Below are 18,664 nucleotides of genomic sequence, written 5' to 3'. Positions count from 1 at the left end.
CATGTGTCCTTGGAGACATATATAAGAATGCTCACAGCAGCCTGTCTGTAAGGCAAAAACATGGGAACAATCCAGGGGCTCGACCCAAATGTCAAAAGAGTATGTGCGTAAATGGTAACAAATTTGCACAATGAAATCAGACTCCTCCCTTGCACTGAGTGAACATGTCACAACAGGGTGAATCTTAGAAACACACCGTTGAGTCAAAAGGCATTTCTTTTCATATTTCTTTTTGTAGATTCAAACTCAAGGAAAATGAGACAGTAGGTTGTTTAGGCATCAGTGTGTGTGTGCGTGATAGAGCCTTTTAAATGGATAACGAAGATCAAAAAGACCAGGGAGTCAGTCACCTCTGAAGGGGAGGCAGAGGGATAAGATAAGTAGGGCGTATGTAACTGCCAGGAATGTTCTAGTCTGGGGGGAAGGGGTCCATAAGTGTTTATTATGAGTTAATTAATTAATTGGAACTTGGAGTCAAGGCTGGTGGTGCAGGGCAGACAGACTCGGATGTGGGCATTCTGTCTGCAAAGAGCACATGCTCTGCTCAGCAGGGAAGGCAGAGCTAACGCCACTGCTGACAAATCTGAATTACAAATCACTTCAGGGATTTCCCCCAAGAACTCTCAGTTTTAACTGACCGGAATAGCAGTCCTTAACCTTAAGTTAAGAAGTCCTTAAACTTAACTTCAGGTGAGAAAAGCAGAAGCCAAACCAAGCATGGGTGGGATGGCACTGCCCCCTAGCCGGACACATGAGGAATGTCCAGGTGACGAAAGCTGAGGACAGACTGCCAAGCTGAGAACCAAGTAAGCAGATGCAAGCACACATTAAACAGCGGATGATTAAAGGCAGAATGCAGAGCCCCTGAATCACATGGAGAGATCAGTCATTCCCATCCACGGCCAGAGCACTTAATGAAAGTGACACCATAACCAATCCATTCTAAACACTGTGAGAAGCTTAGACCTTTCAGATGAGGTAGGAAAGTCCCAAAGTGTGGCTTCAACATTATTACTTGGCTAAGATGTGGTCCTTGGTCCCAGCCTTTGAAAGGCCAAACAGCCAAATGCCTGCCTCAGTGCCCCTACTGGTGTCCCTGCACTGGTGCATGATCAAGTGGTCACTATGGTTAGAACCCATGTAACCAGTGTAACAAAAAGGGGGGTAAGATACACACACCCCGATGTTCACAGCAGCACTATCACAACAGCCAAGACATGGAAGCAACCTAAATGTCCTTCGGCAGAGGAATTCATAAAGATGTGGGACATATATACAATGGACTGTTAACGATAAAAAAAGAAGGAAATAATGCCATTTGTAGCAACATGGATGGACCTAGAGATTATTATACAAGTTAAGTCAAAGAATAAGACAAACATCAAATGATATCACTTACATGTGGACTCTAATAAAAAGTGATACAAAAGAATTCATTTACAAAATAGAAACTACCCCACAGATTTTAAAATCAAACTTATGGTGGGAGTTCCTGCTGTGGTACAGCACGTTAAGAATCCAGTGTTAACTCTACAGTGGCACAGGTTCTATCCCTAGCCCAGCACAGTGGGTTAAGGATCCGCTTAGATTCCTGGCCTGGGAACTTGTAAATGCCACAGGTGCAGCCAAGACAAAACAAAACAAAACAAACTCATGGTTACCATAGGGGAAAACACGGTGTGGAAGGATGAACTGGGAGGAAGGGAATAACATTTAAACACTACTGTATGGAATAGATAATTAACAAGAACCTACTGTATAGCACAGGGAAATTTACTCAATAGTTTGTGATGACCTGCACGGGAAAAAATAATGGATACACATATATATACACACACACACACACACATAACTGATTCACTTTGCTATACACCTAAAACTAATACAACACTGTAAGTCAACTATACTCCAATTATTTAAAAACAATTTTAAAAAGAAAGAAATATACATTGGGTGAAATAACAAATAGATTTCAGATTTCAAGAACAAAAACAAAAACACAAAAAAGGAGGTCACTTGGATTAACTATTAATATCTGAAAATCCAGAGTTCCTATTGTGGCTCAGTGGTAAGAAACCCAACTAGTATCCATACGGATGCGGGTTCAACCCCTGGCTCCACTCAGTGGGTTAAGGATCTGGCGCTGCCATGAGCTGTGGTGTAGGTCACAGATATAGCTCGGTTCCTGGGTTGCCATGGCGTAGGCAGGCAGCTGCAGCTCTGAGTCAACCCCTAACCTGGGAACTTCCATATGTCACGGGTGTGGCCCTAAAAAGTAAAAAAAAAAAAAAAAAAAAAAAAAAAATCTGAATATCCATTTGCAAATGTTCTACACAACTTAGGGTAGAAAATTTCATATGCTTTATATATTGAGATATAAAAGCATAATTTTCACTGCAAAAGAAAGAGGCTACAACAACAAATAGTTTGGGCCATAATTTTATGCATAAAATTATTATTTTAAAATCTTAAGGAAGTTCCCGTCGTGGCACAGCGGAAACGAATGCAACTAGAAACCATGAGGTTTCAGGTTCAATCCCTGGCCTTGCTCAGTGGGTTAAGGATCCAGCATTGCCGTGAGCTGTAGTGCAGTTCGAAGACACGGCTCAGATCTGGCATTGCTGTGGCTGTGGCGTAGGCTGGCAGCAACAGCTCTGATTAGATCCCTAGCCTGGGAGCCTCCACATACCACAGGTGCAGCCCTAAAAAGACAAAAGACAAAAAAATAAAAAATAAATAAAATAAAATCTTAAAAAATTGAAAATTAATACACATAGTAAAGAGAGAATAAGTTTGCCAAACAGTTTATAGAGAATATTTTATCTTTTTTGGCTTACAACTTTTTTAAATTTTAAAAGTAATTTAGAATAACAAAGTTAAGACTGTATCAGTTCTATGCTTTGCAAAACTGTCTGGTTTGCCAGCCTTCTCATAATATTAAACAAAATAATCTTTAAGAATTGTATTTAAATATTAATTATTTAATCACAACTAAGCCGTGAGTCTTTCAGGAAAAAACCCTATTTGCAAATTCTTTACATCCTGTGAAAATGAATTAAAAGCAGAATGTCAACTTTGCCACTTATCATGAGGAGAAAGTCCAAATATATCCACAAAAAATTATTAATAAATCATTACTCAATACAGGTGTAATAAAGAATACTAAAAAATTGGAAAGGGGGTTCCTGTCATGGCTCAGCAGAAACTAGTATCCATGAGGATGTGGATTCGATCCCAGGCTTTGCTCAGTGGGTTAAGGATCCAGCATTGCCCTGAGCTGTGGTGTAGGTCACAGATGTGGCTCAGATCCCAAGTTGCTGTGGCTGTGGGGTAGGCCAGCAGCTACAGCTCCAATTCAACCCCTTTCCTAAGAACTTCCATATGGTGCGGGTGCAGCCCTAAAAAGCAAAAAAAAAAGAAAAAAACCTGAAAAAAACAAAGCACCCAAAAAAGACGAAGGCTATGAATGGTTTAGGAATCAAAGACATAGCCAGGGCTGGCTTGGTGAGTGCACAACCTGTGTCGCTGCACAGATCTGCACTCGAAAGAGCAGGCTTGGTTTAATGCTCTCTTGATGCAGCCTGGAAATTCTTCTCAACTGTTTAACAAGGAGCCCCTTGTTTTTACTTTACTAGGTGACCCACAAATTACATAGCCTGTCTTGCATACCGTGCTTTGTGCATATCCTTCAGTATGTGCGCAGGAGGTAATTACAGCACAGAGAATATAACAGAAATCCTGATCAAAGGAGAAGACGAGGACAGGTTCATCATCCTTCATCAGCAGCTGTGGAATAGTCTTAGCACATACTCACGTGAAATGTTCAACTAAGGAACAGCAGACACCATGTACTTAAAAGACTACTCAAAGAGTAATGACCACAACAAAAAAGCCCTACTGCTGTAGTGTGCAAAACTTAACACCTGTGGTTTGTATACTGGAAACTACTGAAGACACAACCAAACTAAAAGTCTTCTTGAGAATCCAAATATTGCTCATGTGATACCTGCTGTAAATCCTCCTGTTCTTCAGTCCCAGTGAAGTGCCGAAATTGGTATGCATTTAAGTAAAGGTGTGAGGCAGATGGCTTCAACTGTAACCAAATATTGCCCTTTAGCGTACTGCCAAAAGGTGTCATCATGCAGGCAGATGCGGTCATGGCTATAAAAACACAAGCTTGTTTAAAAGCTCTTATGAATGCATAGTAATTTTCAGTGTGTTTTCTCAATGAATTACCCTAAGGAGGGTTGGGTCCTCGATTTCTTTCTTTGGCTTTGTTAAAATATGGGAAACCACGAGTCTAATATCTCATTACTAGAAAGGCAGGTCTCTGGACTAGCAGCATCAGCATCACCAGGAAGTTTGGTTAAAGGGCAGAAATGGAATCTTCATCTTGACAAGACTCCTAGGTAACCTACAGGCACATTAAGGTTGAGAAGCTGTTCTAAACAAGTACTAACTAAGGGCTGACCACTGGCATATATGTTTCACTGCAGAGCAAGTACCGTCAGGTCATTTCACCAAAATCATTTTCAGCTGTTTCAGTTTCCCTAAAAGCGCAGTTTCCTGACTGCTTTATTTCCACTTAAGGAGTGGCCAGTGAAGACCTCATGGGGTTTCTTGTGCAGATATGGAAGAGAAAGATCTTTCAGTCCAGGTCCACGGTAGCCGCCAGCTTTTCATCTACACACTGCCACTGGAGTGGCACGGCTACAGGCAGCTTGAATGCCAACTTGGAAACAGGTACCACAACCTTAAAAATGACCCCAGTGGATACCTGTCATTTCTGCCCGCCTGGTGTCCCAGCTTTTGGTAGCAGACTTATCTGCTCCAAAACTATCTCCACTTTCAGATTCTGAGGATTGGGTGGAGCCCACACCCACTGTCTGGCTCAAAGGATGATTGTATGACCCAGGCCTGCCCACACAGTGCCCTTGGTGGCTGTTTTAGCAATGGTCATATGACCCACTCAGGGTTGATTGTAATCAGCCTCTAGACTTCTTTGGCCTAAAGAAGATAGGCCAGCCAAGAAAACACTGCAGCCAAGGAAAAGAGCCAATGGTAGGAAAGAGAGCCAAGAGATGGAGAGAGAGACAGAATCCCAAGGCCACCAGCTGAAGCCTCAGATCCAACCACGCCTTAAGCTGCCTGCCATCAAACCTCCACTCAGACTCACCTCTGCTACCTGTACTGTTTTTGGTGTTGTTTTGTTTTGTTTTGTTTGGCTGTACCCATGGCATGTGGAAGTCCTAGGGCCAGGGATCAAACCCACACTACAGCTGAGACCTGAGCCACAGCAGTGACAGTGCCAGAACCTTAACCCACTGTGCCACCAAGGGAACTCCCCCTCTGTTTTTAAAATTAGCTTGAAATGGGTTCCTGTCACTTGCAGCTGAAAGACTACTAAGTAACCATGATTCTACTCTGGGACTCTTATCATCAGGAAATAGAGACACATACAAAGATCTGTATAAAAGTCTGTTAATCAGAATTCATTTCTATAGCCTACTTTATGAGTTTACAAATACAGTAAAATATTGATAAGAAAAATCACAACATGTAGGAGAGTATGATGAAATCATTCCATTAACATTTTGGCCATTCCTTTAAAGATTTTTTTTTTATTCTTCTTAATTAAAACAAGATGACTTTTCAAAGGTGGATTTTTGTTGTTGTCAATTGCCAAAAAATAAAAATATCCTTTCAAATCCAAGATCTGCAGCACCATTTATAATGGCAAAAAAAAGGGAAATATAACAATAAGAATTAAGTAAATTATGGCTCACTCATAAAATGGAATACTATAGTGACACTAAAATCATTTTACACTGTTTAATAAAGATGGGAAATGACTATTTCACTGAATAAAAAAATTACAAAGAAGTCATACGAGATGAATATAATTTTATAAAACATAACTACATACACACACAGAAAAAAGACGGAGCAAACATACCAAAAATGTCATTAATGGGTAATGCTAATTGTTGGGATTACAAAATTATATTTGTCTTTTTCTGAATTATTTCTCTTAATTTCCAAGTTCCCCATAACTAATTAATATTTAATTTTAAATAACCAATAATTCATTCAAGGCTTAGATTTAATATATTTTAAGGGAGGCTTTGTTGGCAATAGTGTTCCTATTCCAAAATCCAAAATATTAATGAATTAGGGATGAGAAGTCTTAGAATTTTTTTTTCTCAAATCTTTTATAAAATGTAAAGGAAGGAAAATATCTTATATTGGGAAATATAAGTTGCATGTATTAATAAATTCATTAATTAATAATGAATATAAGTGGCATATATTAATAAATTCTTTAAATGACTCCATAATCTTTTTTTAGTAAATATTTATTTTCAGTAGTCATAAAGAGGTGTTCCTGAAGTTCCCGTCATGGCTCAGTGGTTAACAAACCCCACTAGTATCCATGAGGACTCAGGTTCGATCCCTGGCCTTGCTCAGTGGGTTAAGTATCCTGCATTGCCATGAGCTGTGGTGTAGGTAGCAGATGCAGCTTGGATCCCACGTTGCTATGGCTCTGGTGTAGGCCAGCAGCTACAGTTTCAAAGCGACTCATAGCCTGGGAACCTCCGTATGCTGCAGGTGTGACCCTAAAAAGACAAAAAAAAAAAAAAAGAGTTGTTCCTCTTATGAGGCTCAGTCTAGGAGAGGTAAGCTGAAAGAGAAATGATGGCAGTTGACAATTCCATGAGCAAAAAAATAGGACTACTGAGACCACATGGAGGGATAGCTAGTGAAACAGAGTAGAAAGGGCCCCACCTGTGTTTTCTAGAGACAGTGTTCTGCACTCTGCCACGACCTGGAAAATATGACGGTAAAACTCGGTGGAGGTTTCATTCAGGCAGCTGCGAGGAAAAGGCAACAGAAAAAAGCTGCAAAACCTTCAGAGCAGATCACAGAGGAGAAACAGGTGAGTGGAGCCAAAAAGGAAGGAAAGTGAAACTTAGAGATCTGAGAAGGATGAGGAAAGGCAGAGAGCTAAGCAGGTGGTGACCGAGAAAAGAGAACGGATATACCCCAAGGAAATGCAATTGTCAGACTCAACTGGTGACTCAACAAATGGGCTCCAACACAGGATTCCTAGGGCAGTGAACTATTCTGTCTGATACTACAGTGGTGGATACATGTTACTATACAATTGTCAACTCTCAGGGAATGCACAAAAGAGTGACAGAACATAAAGTGAAGACTTTGGATGATAATGATATTGGTTCATCAACTGCAACAAACTGTAACTGCTGAGAGTGGAGGAGGCTGTGGGGGTAGGGGAAGGGGGATACGGGAACTCTTTGTACTCAATTTTTTTTTTTTTTTTTTTTTTTTTTTTTTTTTTTTTTAATTTTATTTTCCCACTGTACAGCAAGGGGGTCAGGTTATCCTTACATGTATACATTACAATTACAGTTTTTCCCCCACCATTTCTTCTGTTGCAACATGAGTATCTAGACATAGTTCTCAATGCTATTCAGCGGGATCTCCTTGTAAATCTATTCTACGTTGTGACTGATAAGCCCAAGCTCCCAATCCCTCCCACTCCCTCCCCCTCCCATCAGGCAACCACAAGTCTCTTCTCCAAGTCCATGATTGATTTTCTTTTCTGAGGAGATGTTCATTTGTGCTGGATATTAGATTCCAGTTATAAGTGATGTCATATGGTATTTGTCTTTGTCTTTCTGGCTCATTTCACTCAGTATGAGATTCTCTAGTTCCATCCATGTTGCTGCAAATGGCATGATGTCATCCTTTTTTATGGCTGAGTAGTATTCCATCGTGTATATATACCACATCTTCCGAATCCAATCCTCTGTCGATGGACATTTGGATTGTTTCCATGTCCTGGCTATTGTGAATAGTGCTGCAATGAACATGCGGGTGCATGTGTCTCTTTTAAGTAGAGCTTTGTCCGGATAGATGCCCAAGAGTGGGATTGCAGGGTCATATGGAAGTTCTATGTATAGATTTCTAAGGTATCTCCAAACTGTTCTCCATAGTGGCTGTACCAGTTTACATTCCCACCAGCAGTGCAGGAGGGTTCCCTTTTCTCCACAGCCCCTCCAGCACTTGTTATTTGTGGATTTATGAATGATGGCCATTCTGACTGGTGTGAGGTGGTATCTCATGGTAGTTTTGATTTGCATTTCTCTTATAATCAGCGATGTTGAGCATTTTTTCATGTGTTTGTTGGCCATCTGTATATCTTCCTTGGAGAAATGTCTATTCAGGTCTTTTGCCCATTTTTCCATTGATTGATTGGTTTTTTTGCTGTTGAGTTGTATAAGTTGCTTGTATATTCTAGAGATTAAGCCCTTGTCAGTTGCATCATTTGAAACTATTTTCTCCCATTCTGTAAGTTGTCTTTTTGTTTTCTTTTGGGTTTCCTTTGCTGTGCAAAAGCTTTTCAGTTTGATGAGGTCCCATGGGTTTATTTTTGCTCTAGTTTCTATTGCTTTGGGAGACTGACCTGAGAAAATATTCATGATGTTGATGTCAGAGAGTGTTTTGCCTATGTTTTCTTCTAGGAGTTTGATGGTGTCCTGTCGTATATTTAAGTCTTTCAGCCATTTGGAGTTTATTTTTGTGCATGGTGTGAGGGTGTGTTCTAGTTTCATTGCTTTGCATGCAGCTGTCCAGGTTTCCCAGCAATGCTTGCTGAATAGACTTTCCTTTTCCCATTTGATGTTCTTGCCTCCCTTGTCAAAGATTAATTGACCATAGGTGTCAGGGTTAATTTCCAGATTCTCTATTCTGTTCCATTGGTCTGTCTGTCTGTTTTGATACCAGTACCACACTGTTTTGATGACTGTGGCTTTGTAGTATTTCTTGAAGTCTGGGAGAGTTATGCCTCCTGCTTGGTTTTTGTTTCTCAGGATTGCTTTGGCGATTCTGGGTCTTTTGTTGTTCCATATAAATGTTTGGATTGTTTGTTCTAGTTCTGTGAAAAATGTCATGGGTAATTTGATAGGGATTGCATTGAATCTGTAGATTGCTTTGGGTAGGATGGCCATTTTCACAATATTGATTTTTCCAATCCAGGAACATGGAATATCTTTCCATTTTTTTACATCTTCTTTGATTTCTTTGATTAAGGTTTTATAGTTCTCGGCATATAGGTCCTTTACCTCTTTGGTTAGGTGTATTCCGAGGTATTTGATTTTGTGAGGTACAATTTTAAAAGGTATCGTATTTTTGTATTCCTTTTCTAATGCTTCATTGCTGGTATACAGAAATGCAACTGACTTCTGAATGTTAATCTTATATCCTGCCACTTTGCTGAATTTATTAATCAGTTCAAGGAGTTTTGGGGTTGAGTCCTTAGGGTTTTCTAGGTATAGAATCATGTCATCTGCATACAGTGACAGTTTGATCTCTTCTCTTCCTATATGGATGCCTTTGATTTCTTTTGTTTGTCTAATTGCTGTGGCTAAGACTTCCAAAACTATGTTGAAGAGCAGTGGTGAGAGTGGGCATCCCTGTCTTGTTCCAGATTTGAGTGAGAAGGCTTTCAGTTTTTCCCCATTGAGGATTATATTTGCTGTGGGTTTATCATAAATGGCTTTGATTATATTCAGGAATGTTCCCTCTATACCCACTTTGGCGAGGGTCTTGATCATGAATGGATGTTGAACTTTGTCAAATGCTTTTTCTGCATCTATTGAGATGATCATATGATTTTTGACTTTTTCTTGTTAATGTGGTGTATGATGTTGATTGATTTGCGTATGTTGAACCATCCTTGTGAACCTGGGATGAACCCAACCTGGTCATGGTGTATAATTTTTTTGATATGTTGTTGGATTCGGTTGGCTAAGATTTTGTTGAGAAGTTTTGCATCTATATTCATCAATGATATTGGGCGATAGTTTTCTTTTTTGGTGGTATCTCTGCCTGGTTTTGGAATGAGGGTGATGGTGGCCTCATAGAATGTCTTTGGGAGTATTCCTTCTTCTTCAACCTTTTGAAAGAGTTTAAGGAGGATGGGCACCAATTCCTCTTTATATGTTTGATAGAATTCACCTGTGAAGCCATCTGGTCCTGGGCTTTTATTTGTAGGGAGTGATTTTATGACCTCTTCAATTTCATTTCTAGTGATTGGTCTGTTCAGTTGGTCTGTTTCTGCTTGATTCAGTTTTGGCAGGCTGTAAGATTCTAGAAAATTGTCCATTTCTTCCAGATTGTCAAACTTATTGCCATATAGTTGTTCATAGTATTCTCTTATGGTTTTTTGAATTTCTGCTGTATCCGTTGTGATTTCTCCTTTTTCATTTATAATTTTGGTGATTTGGGTTCTTTCTCTCCTCTTTTTAGTGAGTCTGGCCAGGGGTTTATCAATTTTGTTCACCTTTTCAAAGAACCAGCTCTTGGTTTTATTAATTTTCTCTATTGTTTTTTGAGTCTCTATTTTATTGATTTCTTCTTTGATCTTTACAATTTCCTTCCTTCTGCTGACTTTAGGACTTCTTTGTTCTTCTTTTTCTAATTCATTTAGGTGGAGGGTTAAGTTGTCAATTTGGGATCTTTCTTCTTTTTTGAGAAAGGCCTGGATTGCTATAAATTTCCCTCTGAGCACTGCTTTCGCAGCATCCCATAGATTTTGAGAGGTTGTGTCTTCATTATCATTTGTTTCAAGATAGTTTTTAATTTCCTTCTTGATTTCCTCATTGACCCATTGGTTTTTTAGTAGCATGTTGTTTAGTCTCCATGGAGTAGGTTTTTTCTCTTTCCTTTTCCCATGGTTGATTTCTAATTTCATGGCATTGTGGTCAGAGAAGATACTTGAGATAATTTCTATGCTCCTAAATTTATTGAGATTCGCTTTATGTCCCAATATGTGGTCGATTCTTGAGAATGTTCCATGAGCATTTGAGAAGAATGTGTATTCTGATTTTTTTGGATGTAGTGTCCTGAAGATATCAATTAAGTCTAACTTTTCTATTGTTTCCTTTAGGATCTCTGTTGCTTTATTGGTTTTCTGTCTAGAGGATCTGTCCATTGATGTGAGGGGGGTATTTAGGTCTCCTACTATGATTGTATTCTCATCAATATCTCCCTTTATGTCTGTTAATATTTGTTGTATGTATCTGGGTGCTCCTATGTTTGGGGCATATATGTTGATGATAGTAACATCCTCTCCTTGGATGGATCCCTTAATCATTAAATAGTGTCCTTCTTTGTCTTTCTTTATGTCTTTTGTTTTAAAGTCTATTTTGTCTGATATGAGCGTTGCAACTCCTGCTTTTCTGTCATGTCTATTGGCATGAAATACTTTTCCCCAGCCTTTCACTTTCAATCTATATGTATCTTTTGTCCTAAGGTGAGTTTCTTGTAGGCAGCATATTGAAGGTTTTTGCCGTTTTATCCACTCAGCCATTCTGTGTCTTTTGATTGGGGCATTCAGTCCATTGACATTTAAGGTGATAATTGATAGATGATTATTTATTGCCATTTGATCCTCGTGTTCCAGTTGATTCTATGGTTCTCCATTCTTCTTCTTTTTTTTTTTTTTTTTTTGGTTGGATGGTCTCCTGTTATTATCTGCTTGAGTGTATTTTTTTTTTCATTTTTTGCAAATGCAATATTTGGTTTTGGCTTGTGGTTGCCCTGTTTTTTAAGTATGCTAACCCCTTCCCATAATTGTGTGTTTTAGCCTGATGGTCCTGTAAGTTCAAACACTTCATTATTATATTAAAATTAAGAAGAGAGACATACATACAAACAAAAAGGATTATTTACCTCCTAACATCCCTTGCCCACATTTTATGGTTTTGATGACTCTTTTATTTTTTTCTTTTTAATTTTATTTTGTTTGAAGCATGTTCATGATTAAATCTGTATGCTGGCTTATTTGAGTGACTGCTCTCTGATTGTATCTTCCTCAGTCCTAGTTCTTCCTCTTCTTCTTCTTCTTCTTTTTTTTTTTTCTTTTCTTTTTTCTTCCCTTTCCTTCCTTTCTTTTTGGTTTAGAGAAGCCCTTTCAATATTTCCTTTAACCTGGGTTTTGTGTTGCTGTATTCTTTAAGTTTTTGTTTGTTGGGAAAAATTTTTATTTCCCCTTCTATTTTAAATGATATTCTTGCTGGATAAAGTATTCTAGGTTGCATATTTTTTCCTTTGAGCACTTTAAATATCTCTTGCCATTCCCTCCTGGCCTGTAGTGTTTCTGTAGAGAAATCAGCTGATATTCTTATGGGGGTTCCCTTGTAGGTAACATTCTGTTTTTCTCTTGCTGCCTTTAGGATCCTCTCTTTATCACTAACTTTTGCCATTTTTATTATGATGTGTCTTGGTGTGGGTCTGTTTGGGTTCAGTTTGTTTGGGGCCCTCTGTGCTTCTTGTATCTTGAATCCAGTATCCTTTAGATTTGGGAAGTTTCCAGCGATAATTTCTTCAAATATATTTTCCATTCCTTTATCTTTTTCTACTCCTTCTGGAATTCCTATTATGCGTAGATTGGCCCGTTTTATATTATCCCATAGGTCTCTTATATTGCTTTCCAGTTTTTTGATTCGGTTTTCTGTCTGTTGACCAGATTGAGTGATTTCCATTATTCTATCTTCCATATCACTGATTCGTTCTTCTGCATTATTCATTCTGGTTTTTACTGCCCCTAGTTCAGTTTGCATCTCTGCAAATGAATGTTCTAGTTTTTCTTGGCTCCTCCTTATATTTTCTAGCTCCTTTCTGAGGGTATCTGCATTGCTGTTCATATCTTCTCTTAATTCCTTCAGTATTTTCACTATTTCTCTTTTGAACTCCAGGTCTGTCAGACTGCAGAGATCAGTTTCATTGTTGACTGTTTTAGGTGAGTTCTCCTGTTGGTTTGACTGGGGGTGGTTTCTCAGCTTCTTCATCTTGCTTGTTGTCTTCTTTCTCCTGAGGGAGTTGTACTCTCCGTTATCGGGTAGTGTTTGCCTTGTCACTGCCCTGGAATATTTCCTGAGGGCTGTCGTTGTTGGTCAATCTTTTTTTGAGGCAGTGTGGCTTTTCTGAAGTGTTGATGGGACTAACAGTGTTTCTTTGAAGCAAAGGAGGACTTCCTGAGGGCAGACAGGACTGGGAGGTCCACCCCACGATGGTAGCAGATTTCACTTGGTTCTCAGCACCCCCTGGGGTCTTGGGCGGGTAGCAGGGCCCTTGGAGACTCAAGAGGTTCCTCCCCAGGGCAGCCCGACTCAGAAAGACCGTCTGAGATCTTTTCCCGATTCCGCCAGGCTTGTTGTAGCTTTTCTGGGCTGCAGGGGGTCCTGCCTGGAGCTGGCAGTCCTATGCAGCTGGTCCACTAGGTCTCAGCACCCCTTGGGGTCTTGGGCGGGTAGCAGGGCCTTTGGAGACTCAAGAGGCTCCTCCCCAGAACAGCCCGACTCAGAAAGACCGTCTGAGATCTTTTCCCAAGTCGGCCAGGCTTGTTGCAGCTTTTCTGGGCTGCAGGGGGTCCTGCCTGGAGCTGGCAGTCCTATGCAGCTGGTCCACTAGGTCTCAGCACCCCCTGGGGTCTTGGGCGGGTAGCAGGGCCCTTGGAGGCTCAAGAGGCTCCTCCCCAGGACAGCCCGACTCAGAAAGACCGTCTGAGATCTTTTCCCAAGTCGGCCAGTCTTGTTGCAGCTTTTCTGGGCTGCAGGGGGTCCTGCCTGGAGCTGGCAGTCCTATGCAGCTGGTCCACTAGGTCTCAGCACCCCTTGGGGTCTTGGGCGGGTAGCAGGGCCCTTGGAGGCTCAAGAGGCTCCTCCCCAGGGCAGGCCGACTCAGAAAGACCGTCTGAGATCTTTTCCCAAGTCGGCCAGGCTTGTTGCAGCTTTTCTGGGCTGCAGGGGGTCCTGCCTGGAGCTGGCAGTCCTATGCAGCTGGTCCACTAGGTCTCAGCACCCCCTGGGGTCTTGGGCGGGTAGCAGGGCCCTTGGAGGCTCAAGAGGCTCCTCCCCAGGACAGCCCGACTCAGAAAGACCGTCTGAGATCTTTTCCCAAGTCGGCCAGGCTTGTTGCAGCTTTTTCTGGGCTGCAGGGGGTCCTGCCTGGAGCTGGCAGTCCTATGCAGCTGGTCCACTAGGTCTCAGCACCCCCTGGGGTCTTGGGCGGGTAGCAGGGCCCTTGGAGACTCAAGAGGCTCCTCCCCAGGACAGCCCGACTCAGAAAGACCGTCTGAGATCTTTTCCCGATTCGGCCAGGCTTGTTGCAGCTTTTCTGGGCTGCAGGGGGTCCTGCCTGGAGCTGGCAGTCCTATGCAGCTGGTCCACTAGGTCTCAGCACCCCTTGGGGTCTTGGGCGGGTAGCAGGGCCCTTGGAGACTCAAGAGGCTCCTCCCCAGGACAGCCCGACTCAGAAAGACCGTCTGAGATCTTTTCCCAATTCGGCCAGGCTTGTTGCAGCTTTTCTGGGCTGCAGGGGGTCCTGCCTGGAGCTGGCAGTCCTATGCAGCTGGTCCACTAGGTCTTAGCACCCCCTGGGGTCTTGGGCGTGTAGCAAGGCCCTTGGAGACTCAAGAGGCTCCTCCCCGGGGGAGCCCGTCTCAGAAAAACCGTCGGAGAATTAGGTCGATCTATTCACGGCCTGGCTAGGCTTGTTCTAGCTTTTCTGGGCTGCAGGCCTTTTCTAGGGGGCTGGTGGTGTTTGGTGCTGCTCTGTGGAAGTGTAGCCCCTCCAAAGGGCAAGCAGGCCTGTGCAGGGAGAGCCCCTGCGGTGGTAGGCTTCAGGCAATTGTTGAGGCCAGCCCTCCTGGATGGCAGGCAGTCCCAGGTTCAGCGAGAGCATAGGGGGTGGCGGGGGTGGGGGGAGGGAATGCACTGGGAAGCACAGCTTTCTGCTAGCTAGCGGGCCTGTAAGCTTGCTGTGGCGTGGGGGGTATTCTATGGGGACCCACCCCTTCTTCTCTCCCCTCCCCAGCACGGGCGCAGACCAGGCTCTTCTCCCAGGTTCCCTCTGCGGCGGCTTTCCACTTCCCCGCCCCTAGAGTATTGCTCCCTTCCTCTGCGACAGCTTTGTTTTCTAGTCTCCCAGGCAGTCTCTGCCCCGTCAAATGGTTTAGAGACCTCCCAAGCAGTTTCCGCTCTTCCCCGCCCCCCTAGCCCGGGGACTAATCTCTGGAGCCGAGGTCTCGGTGCCCAGCCCCCCCCACCAGGCGTCCCCCGGCCCTTTCTTGGGGACTAACCTTCGGAGGCGAGGTCTCGGTGCCCAGCCCCAACCCAGGCGTCCCCCGGCCCCCTCTCGGGGACCAACCTTCAGAGCTGAGGTCTCGGTGCCCAGCCCCCACCCAGGCGTCCCCCTGCCCTTTCCCGGGGACTAACCTCTGGAGCCGAGGATTCGGTGCCCAGCCCCCACCCAGGCGTCTCAATTTTGGTGACTGTGCCCGTAGTTCAGATGGTCCGTTGGGTTCTTGATCGTTTTTCCGTACTCCGACTTACTGCTACACTCTTCTCTGCATCTGGAGATTCCTCCGGTTCGTTTGATCTTTCCCCCGGTAGGAGACTTTCCAGGGTGCGGGATCCCTTTCTCCTCCGCAGTTCCCTTTCGGGAGCGCCCGTCCCGCTCGGATTCACCTTCTCTCACTCTCCTCTTTTCTCCCGTTCTGCCCAATAATGTCACGAACTTCTTGCCGTTATTGGAGTTTAGGTTCCTCTGCCAGCGATTGGTTGTTGTTCTGTGCGAGTCATTTCTTCTGTAGATGTGCTTTTTTTGTTGTGTTTGTGGGAGAGGGCGAGCGTGTCCCCCTACTCCTCCGCCATCTTGTCCTCGGTCCTGTACTCAATTTTGCGGTGAACCCAAAATGGCTCGGAAAAATAAAGTCTACCGTTTTTGTTTTTTTAGTATTAGTTCCAAAGAACTAAACTAACTTAGCTCCCACCCTGCCCCAAAATTTTACCCTTAAAGTAAGTGGGAAATGTGACTGATAGAAAACAGCTGGCTTAGACCTGCCATAATCAAGGCCACAGAAACACCAGGGGCTTGGGAGAAACAGTTCAAAATATGATGCAGGAAACCTGGGCTGGCCCCAGTCTCCCACTGGGCTCTTTCCTCACCACTAAATGCTCTGCAAGGAAAACTCACTCTGTCCTTAAAGACCCCAAGAGGAACAAAGTTAACTCCCCTGGAATGTGATACAAGCCTCAGTCTTCCAAACCCAACCCTCCAAGACAATAGATTCACACCTCATTCTTCATGTCGCATGTCTCCTGGGTAATGGCAGTGTGCTGGGCACACAGACTATTCCACACCGGTTGAAACCCAAAGAAGAGGGGATCTCGAGCTATTCTTTCCAGAAGAAAGAGTACACTTGGAAGACATTAGAGCCGACCTTCTCCCAGGCTGTGTCTATGTCCAACTTTTTCCCCTTTGCAAGCCCATCATTGTGTAACAGCGCCCAAACTGTGCAACACATTTTTAAAAGTGAAAAAACAAACAGAAAACCTTTTTTTCGGTTCTTTGATAGTGACCCAAAAATCAAGATGGAGTTTTACCCCTGTGTTAGTCTACGAGCCATCTGGTTCCCAGACCACCTAGGCATCGAACCCTCTGCCTCTCTCTCACAATGTAACACCAAAAAGAAATGTTTTAAATATTTGCCCAGGAGTTCCCATCGTGGCACAGTGGTTAACGAATCCAACTAGGAACCATGAGGATGCAGGTTCGGTCCCTGGCCTTGCTCAGTGGGTTAAGGAACCGGCATTGGCATGAGCTGTGGTGTAGGTTGCAGACGCGGCTCGGATCCCACATTGCTGTGGCTCTGGCGTAGGCCGGTGGCTACAGCTCCGATTCGACCCCTAGCCTGGGAACCTCCATATGCTGTGGGAGCAGCCCAAGAAATAGCAAAAAGACAAAAAAAAAAAAAAAAAAATTTGCCCAAAACAACTTTAAAGTTTAACTACGTCAACACTGTCAAGTATGAAGTTAAAGGCTCTGCTTTAGTCTTCAAAACACTTGGAACCCAGATTTTCAGGGGTCATAGAATGGAGTTTTAGGGAGTTCCCGTCCTGGCTCAGTGGTTAACAAATCCGACTAGGAATCATGAGGATGAGGGTTTGATCCCTGGCCTCACTCAGTGGGTTAAGGATCTGGCGTTGCCGTGAGCTGTGGTTGTAGGTCACAGAGGCGGCTCGGATCCCGAGTGGCTGTGGCTGTGGCTATGGTGTAGACCGGCAGCTACAGCTCCTATTGGACCCCTAGCCTGGGAACCTCCATATGCCGCGGGTACAGAAAAGCCAAAAAAAAAAAAAAAAAAGGAATGGAGTTTTAGTTTTAAAGGACTAAATTTAGCTTTCTTCCAGGAAAAATAAGGGGAGGTGGTAGGAAGGGGATTAAGCCTAAAGTACTCTGACTTCCACGATTTAACAAAATCTTTTCAAATTTCTCAATTTGTATGCCCACCAATCCAGCCATTCCACTTCTAAGAATTCTCCACAAATACACTTGTATATCAACACAATTGTGACTATAAATGGTACTCACTGTTGCATCATCCATACCAGTAAACACTGGAAAAAACCTAAATGTCCATGAATTGTTTAAATGATGTGGTTCTCACATCATGTACCAATTTTTAAAATGACGTTGACATATCTATGTATCTATATACCTTGTGAGAAGTGGTTGTCACATCATGTCTACTTTTTTAAATGACGTTGACATACTAAACATCTTGAAAATATCACGGTATTTTATGGCCATCTACCGTTAGGTGGAGAAAAATGCAAATTACAAAACGATTTTTAAAACTTATGCCTATGAAAATTTCTGGTAAGGTACATACAAAAACGACACTGAGTTGGCGATTAAAAGAAACTTTTTTCTACCTCACATATTTGTCTGCATTTTTTGGATTTTTTCCTTAAAAAAGCTTCCAACACGTTTGCAATTTCTTTTTAAATTAAAAGCAACGTCGTGCAAAACGCCCAAATAAATACATCATCGTAGGAAAAATTCACTGATCCAATATAGGCATGTAATGAATACAGACCATTATTAAAATCTGCAGAGCCCAAACAAATGGCTTAATTAATTATCCAGGTGGCATCTGAGCAGAGCTCCGTTCTATCTTCCCTGGAAAGAAAACTTCCAAAATTAGCACCAAACTTGCCTCAAGCGCCTCAAAGCCTTAGACCGGGGCTGCTAAGGTGGGTTCGGGGGAAACTTAGCAACCGCGGCGTCGGGTCCTCAAAGCGGTGGCGGCGCAGGCGAAGCGGGCGCAGCGGGAGGGGAGCGCGGAACGCGGAGCCGCTTCTAAACCCAAGTCTCTGTCCCCGCGCCTGTGTCCCCACCTCGGCTCCAGCGCCTCTGTCCTCACCTCGGGCCCCACGCCTATGCTCCTGCGCGCCGTATGCCTCCGTCCTCGCCTCGGTCCCCGCGCCTCTGGCCCTGCCCGCAGAGCGCCTGGCGCCAGCACCTCTGTCCCCGCCTACGCCCCGCCTCTGTCCCCGCCCCTGCCCCGCCTCGCCCTCCCCTACCGCCCAGCTTTCGTTTCCCGCCAAACCGAAAGCGAAACTCAGCGGAGGCGGCGCAGCAGGTGCTTCGGTTCCCGCCCTAAGCGCGCGGATCCCGTGCGGCCGCTGCCGGTTTCGCTTTTAAATGCGTGCGCTGCTTCCAGCACTAGCAGTTTGCTGGCGGTCCCTAGAATACGCGCTGCTTTTGACATTTTAAGATCCCCGTAGATATT

At 43.5% G+C, this 18,664-nt stretch overlaps 1 protein-coding gene across 1 annotated transcript in view; it reads right to left on the bottom strand.

Moving 5' to 3' along the window:
- The window catches only part of USP18 (ubiquitin specific peptidase 18), a gene marked incomplete at its 5' end in the record, with an annotated part of 44,670 nt that extends 26,321 nt beyond the window's left edge, over positions 1 to 18,349 (bottom strand). Inside the window, 1 exon segment of the mRNA NM_213826.1 lies at positions 18,296 to 18,349.

Source organism: Sus scrofa, chromosome 5 (assembly GCF_000003025.6).
Source record: "Sus scrofa isolate TJ Tabasco breed Duroc chromosome 5, Sscrofa11.1, whole genome shotgun sequence".
NCBI lineage: Eukaryota > Metazoa > Chordata > Mammalia > Artiodactyla > Suidae > Sus > Sus scrofa.
Note: the sequence above shows the minus strand (reverse complement) of the source record. Positions and strands in the feature narration are given on the sequence as shown.